We start from the raw sequence: 7,665 nt of genomic DNA, 5'->3' as shown, positions 1-7,665 counted from the left end.
GACCCTTATATCCGGGACATGAAACACATAATGGGCAGACCCTTATATCCGGGACATGAAACACATAATGGGCAGACCATTATATCCGGGACATGAAACACATAAGGGGGGACCCTTATATCCGGGACATAAAAACCCATAAGGGGGGACCCTTATATCCGGGACATAAAAACACATAAGGGGGGACCCTTATATCCGGGACATGAAACACATCATAGGCAGACCCTTATATCCGGGACATGAAACACATAATGGGCAGACCCTTATATCCCCGACATAAAAACACATAAGGGGGGACCCTTATATCCGGGACATAAAAACACATAAGGGGGGACCCTTATATCCGGGACATAAAAACACATAAGGGGGGACCCTTATATCCCCAACATAAAAACACATAAGGGGGGACCCTTATATCCCCGACATAAAAACACATAAGGGGGGACCCTTATATCCCCGACACAAAAACACATAAGGGGGGACCCTTATATCCGGGACATAAAAACACATAAGGGGGGACCCTTATATCCGGGACATAAAAAGACATGAGGGGGACCCCTTATATCCGGGACATAAAAACACATAAGGGGGGACCCTTATATCCCCAACATAAAAACACATAAGGGGGGACCCTTATATCTCCGACATAAAAACACAAAAGCGGGGACCCTTATATCCCCGACATAAAAACACATAAGGGGGGACCCTTATATCCGGGACATGAAACACATCATGGGCAGACCCTTATATCCGGGACATGAAACACATCATGGGCAGACCCTTATATCCGGGACATGAAACACATAAGGGGGAACCCTTATATCCCCGACACAAAAACACATAAGGGGGGACGCTTATATCCCCAACACAAAAACACATAAGGGGGGACCCTTATATCCCCGACATAAAAACACATAAGGGAGGACCCTTATATCCCCGACATAAAAACACATAAGGGGGGACCCTTATATCCGGGACATAAAGACACATAAGGGGGACCCTTATATCCGGGACATAAAAACACAAAAGGGGGGACCCTTATATCCCCGACATAAAAACACAAAAGGGGGGACCCTTATATCCCTGACATAAAAACACAACGGGGGACCCTTAAATCCCCAACATAAAAACACATAAGGGGGGACCCTTATATCCCCGACATAAAAACACATAAGGGGGGACCCTTATATCCCCGACATAAAACACATAAGGGGGGACCCTTATATCCGGGACATGAAACACATCATGGGCAGACCCTTATATCCGGGACATGAAACACATCATGGGCAGACCCTTATATCCGGAACATGAAACACATAATGGGCAGACCCTTATATCCGGGACATGAAACACATAATGGGCAGACCCTTATATCCGGGACATGAAACACATAATGGGCAGACCCTTATATCCGGGACATGAAACACATAAGGGGGGACCCTTATATCCGGGACATAAAAACACATAAGGGGGGACCCTTATATCCGGGACATAAAAACACATAAGGGGGGACCCTTATATCCGGGACATGAAACACATCATGGGCAGACCCTTATATCCGGGACATGAAACACATAATGGGCAGACCCTTATATCCCCGACATAAAAACACATAAGGGGGGACCCTTATATCTGGGACATAAAAACACATAAGGGGGGACCCTTACATCCGGGACATAAAAACACATAAGGGGGGACCCTTATATCCCCAACATAAAAACACATAAGGGGGTACCCTTATATCCCCGACATAAAAACACATAAGGGGGGACCCTTATATCCCCGACACAAAAACACATAAGGGGGGACCCTTATATCCGGGACATAAAAACACATAAGTGGGGACCCTTATATCCGGGACATGAAACACGTCATGGGCAGACCCTTATATCCGGGACATGAAACACATAAGGGGGGACCCTTATATCCCCGACACAAAAACACATAAGGGGGGACGCTTATATCCCCAACACAAAAACACATAAGGGGGGACCCTTATATCCCCGACATAAAAACACATAAGGGGGGACCCTTATATCCGGGACATAAAGACACATAAGGGGGACCCTTATATCCGGGACATAAAAACACATAAGGGGGGACCCTTATATCCCCGACATAAAAACACAAAAGCGGGGACCCTTATATCCCCGACATAAAAACACATAAGGGGGGACCCTTATATCCGGGACATGAAACACATCATGGGCAGACCCTTATATCCGGGACATGAAACACATCATGGGCAGACCCTTATATCCGGGACATGAAACACATAAGGGGGAACCCTTATATCCCCGACACAAAAACACATAAGGGGGGACGCTTATATCCCCAACACAAAAACACATAAGGGGGGACCCTTATATCCCCGACATAAAAACACATAAGGGGGGACCCTTATATCCCCGACATAAAAACACATAAGGGGGGGCCCTTATATCCGGGACATAAAGACACATAAGGGGGACCCTTATATCCGGGACATAAAAACACAAAAGGGGGGACCCTTATATCCCCAACATAAAAACACAAAAGGGGGGACCCTTATATCCCTGACATAAAAACACAACGGGGGACCCTTCAATCCCCGACATAAAAACACATAAGGGGGGACCCTTATATCCCTGACATAAAAACACATAAGGGGGGACCCTTATATCCCCGACATAAAACACATAAGGGGGGACCCTTATATCCGGGACATGAAACACATCATGGGCAGACCCTTATATCCGGAACATGAAACACATAATGGGCAGACCCTTATATCCGGGACATGAAACACATAATGGGCAGACCCTTATATCCGGGACATGAAACACATAATGGGCAGACCCTTATATCCGGGACATGAAACACATAAGGGGGGACCCTTATATCCGGGACATAAAAACCCATAAGGGGGGACCCTTATATCCGGGACATAAAAACACATAAGGGGGGACCCTTATATCCGGGACATGAAACATATCATGGGCAGACCCTTATATCCGGGACATGAAACACATAATGGGCAGACCCTTATATCCCCGACATAAAAACACATAAGGGGGGACCCTTATATCCGGGACATAAAAACACATAAGGGGGGACCCTTATATCCGGGACATAAAAACACATAAGGGGGGACCCTTATATCCCCAACATAAAAACACATAAGGGGGGACCCTTATATCCCCGACATAAAAACACATAAGGGGGGACCCTTATATCCCCGACACAAAAACACATAAGGGGGGACCCTTATATCCGGGACATAAAAACACATAAGGGGGGACCCTTATATCCGGGACATGAAACACATCATGGGCAGACCCTTATATCCGAGACATGAAACACATAAGGGGGGACCCTTATATCTGGGACATAAAAACACATAAAGGGGGACCCTTATATCCCCAACATAAAAACACTTAAGGGGGGACCCTTATATCCGGGACATGAAACACGTCATGGTCAGACCCTTATATCCGGGACATGAAACACATAAGGGGGGACCCTTATATCCCCGACATAAAAACACATAAGGGGGAACCCATATATCCCCGACACAAAAACACATAAGGGGGGACCCTTATATCCGGGACATAAAAACACATAAGGGGGGACCCTTATATCCCCGACATAAAAACACAAAAGGGGGGACCCTTATATCCCCGACACAAAAACATAAGTGGGGACCCTTATATCCGGGACATAAAAACACATAAGGGGGACCCTTATATCCGGGACATAAAAAGACATGAGGGGGACCCCTTATATCCGGGACATAAAAACACATAAGGGGGGACCCTTATATCCCCAACATAAAAACACATAAGGGGGGACCCTTATATCCCCGACATAAAAACACAAAAGCGGGGACCCTTATATCCCCGACATAAAAACACATAAGGGGGGACCCTTATATCCGGGACATGAAACACATCATGGGCAGACCCTTATATCCGGGACATGAAACACATCATGGGCAGACCCTTATATCCGGGACATGAAACACATAAGGGGGAACCCTTATATCCCCGACACAAAAACACATAAGGGGGGACGCTTATATCCCCAACACAAAAATACATAAGGGGGGACCCTTATATCCCCGACATAAAAACATATAAGGGGGGACCCTTATATCCCCGACATAAAAACACATAAGGGGGGACCCTTATATCCGGGACATAAAGACACATAAGGGGGACCCTTATATCCGGGACATAAAAACACAAAAGGGGGGACCCTTATATCCCCGACATAAAAACACAAAAGGGGGGACCCTTATATCCCTGACATAAAAACACAACGGGGGACCCTTCAATCCCCGACATAAAAACACATAAGGGGGGACCCTTATATCCCTGACATAAAAACACATAAGGGGGGACCCTTATATCCCCGACATAAAACACATAAGGGGGGACCCTTATATCCGAGACATGAAACACATCATGGGCAGACCCTTATATCCGGGACATGAAACACATCATGGGCAGACCCTTATATCCAGAACATGAAACACATAATGGGCAGACCCTTATATCCGGGGCATGAAACACATAATGGGCAGACCCTTATATCCGGGACATGAAACACATAATGGGCAGACCCTTATATCCGGGACATGAAACACATAAGGGGGGACCCTTATATCCGGGACATAAAAACACATAAGGGGGGACCCTTATATCCGGGACATAAAAACACATAAGGGGGGACCCTTATATCCCCAACATAAAAACACATAAGGGGGGAACCTTATATCCCCGACATAAAAACACATAAGGGGGAATCCTTATATCCCCGACATAAAAACACATAAGGGGGACCCTTATATCCGGGACATGAAACACATAATGGGCAGACCCTTATATCCGGGACATGAAACACATCATGGGCAGACCCTTATATCCGGGACATGAAACACATAATGGGCAGACCCTTATATCCGGGACATGAAACACATAAGGGGGGACCCTTATATCCGGGACATAAAAACACATAAGGGGGGACCCTTATATCCGGGACATAAAAACACATAAGGGGGGGACCCTTATATCCCCGACATAAAAACATAAGGGGGACCCTTATATCCGGGACATGAAACACATAATGGGCAGAGCCTTATATCCCCGACATAAAAACACATAAGGGGGGACCATTATATCCGGGACATGAAACACATAATGGGCAGACCCTTATATCCGGGACATGAAACACATAAGGGGGGACCCTTATATCCCCGACACAAAAACACATAAGGGGGACCCTTATATCCGGGACATAAAAACACATAAGGGAGGACCCTTATATCCGGGACATAAAAACACATAAGGGGGGACCCTTATATCCCCGACATAAAAACACATAAGGGGGACCCTTATATCCCCGACATAAAAACACATAAGGGGGGCCCCTATATCCGGGACATGAAACACATCATGGGCAGACCCTTATATCCGGAACATGAAACACATAATGGGCAGACCCTTATATCCGGGACATGAAACACATAAGGAGGGACCCTTATATCCCCGACATAAAATCACATAAGGGGGGGACCCTTATATCCCCGACATAAAAACACATAAGGGAGGACCCTTATATCCGGGACATAAAAACACATAAGCGGAGACCCTTATATCCGGGACATAAAAACACATAAGGGGGGACCCTTATATCCGGGACATAAAAACACATAAGGGGGGACCCTTATATCCCCGACATAAAAACATAAGGGGGACCCTTATATCCGGGACATGAAACACATAATGGGCAGACCCTTATATCCCCGACATAAAAACACATAAGGGGGGACCCTTATATCCGGGACATGAAACACATCATGGGCAGATCCTTATATCCGGGACATGAAACACATCATGGGCAGACCCTTATATCCGGGACATGAAACACATCATGGGCAGACCCTTATATCCGGGACATGTAACACATAAGGGGGAACCCTTATATCCCCAACATAAAAACACATAAGGGGGGACCCTTATATCCGGGACATGAAACACATAAGTGGGAACCCTTATATCCGGGACTTAAAACACATAAGGGGGAACCCTTATATCCGGGACATGAAGCACATCATGGGCAGACCCTTATATCCGGGACATGAAACACATCATGGGCAGACCCTTATATCCGGGACATGAAACACATAAGGGGGAACCCTTATATCCGGGACATAAAACACATAAGGGGGGACCCTTATATCCCCGACACAAAAAAACATAAGGGGGGACCCTTATATCCCCGACATAAAAACACATAAGGGGGGACCCTTATATCCCCGACATAAAAACACAAAAGGGGGGACCCTTATATCCCCGACATAGAAACACAACGGGGGACCCTTAAATCCCCGACATAAAAACACATAAGGGGGGACCCTTATATCCCCGACATAAAAACACATAAGGGGGGACCCTTATATCCCCGACATAAAAACACATAAGGGGGGACCCTTATATCCCCGACATAAAAACACAAAAGGGGGGACCCTTATATCCCCGACATAAAAACACAACGGGGGACCCTTAAATCCCCGACATAAAAACACATAAGGGGGGACCCTTATATCCCCGACATAAAAACACATAAGGGGGGACCCTTATATCCCCGACATAAAACACATAAGGGGGGACCCTTATATCCGGGACATGAAACACATCATGGGCAGACCCTTATATCCGGGACATGAAACACATCATGGGCAGACCCTTATATCCGGAACATGAAACACATAATGGGCAGACCCTTATATCCGGGACATGAAACACATAATGGGCAGACCCTTATATCCGGGACATGAAACACATAATGGGCAGACCCTTATATCCGGGACATGAAACACATAAGGGGGGACCCTTATATCCGGGACATAAAAACCCATAAGGGGGGACCCTTATATCCGGGACATAAAAACACATAAGGGGGGACCCTTATATCCGGGACATGAAACACATCATAGGCAGACCCTTATATCCGGGACATGAAACACATAATGGGCAGACCCTTATATCCCCGACATAAAAACACATAAGGGGGGACCCTTATATCCGGGACATAAAAACACATAAGGGGGGACCCTTATATCCGGGACATAAAAACACATAAGGGGGGACCCTTATATCCCCAACATAAAAACACATAAGGGGGGACCCTTATATCCCCGACATAAAAACACATAAGGGGGGACCCTTATATCCCCGACACAAAAACACATAAGGGGGGACCCTTATATCCGGGACATAAAAACACATAAGGGGGGACCCTTATATCCGGGACATAAAAAGACATGAGGGGGACCCCTTATATCCGGGACATAAAAACACATAAGGGGGGACCCTTATATCCCCAACATAAAAACACATAAGGGGGGACCCTTATATCCCCGACATAAAAACACAAAAGCGGGGACCCTTATATCCCCGACATAAAAACACATAAGGGGGGACCCTTATATCCGGGACATGAAACACATCATGGGCAGACCCTTATATCCGGGACATGAAACACATCATGGGCAGACCCTTATATCCGGGACATGAAACACATAAGGGGGAACCCTTATATCCCCGACACAAAAACACATAAGGGGGGACGCTTATATCCCCAACACAAAAACACATAAGGGGGGACCCTTATATCCCCGAC

This window comes from Hyperolius riggenbachi, chromosome 8 (assembly GCF_040937935.1).
Source record: "Hyperolius riggenbachi isolate aHypRig1 chromosome 8, aHypRig1.pri, whole genome shotgun sequence".
Lineage (NCBI taxonomy): Eukaryota > Metazoa > Chordata > Amphibia > Anura > Hyperoliidae > Hyperolius > Hyperolius riggenbachi.
Note: the sequence above shows the minus strand (reverse complement) of the source record.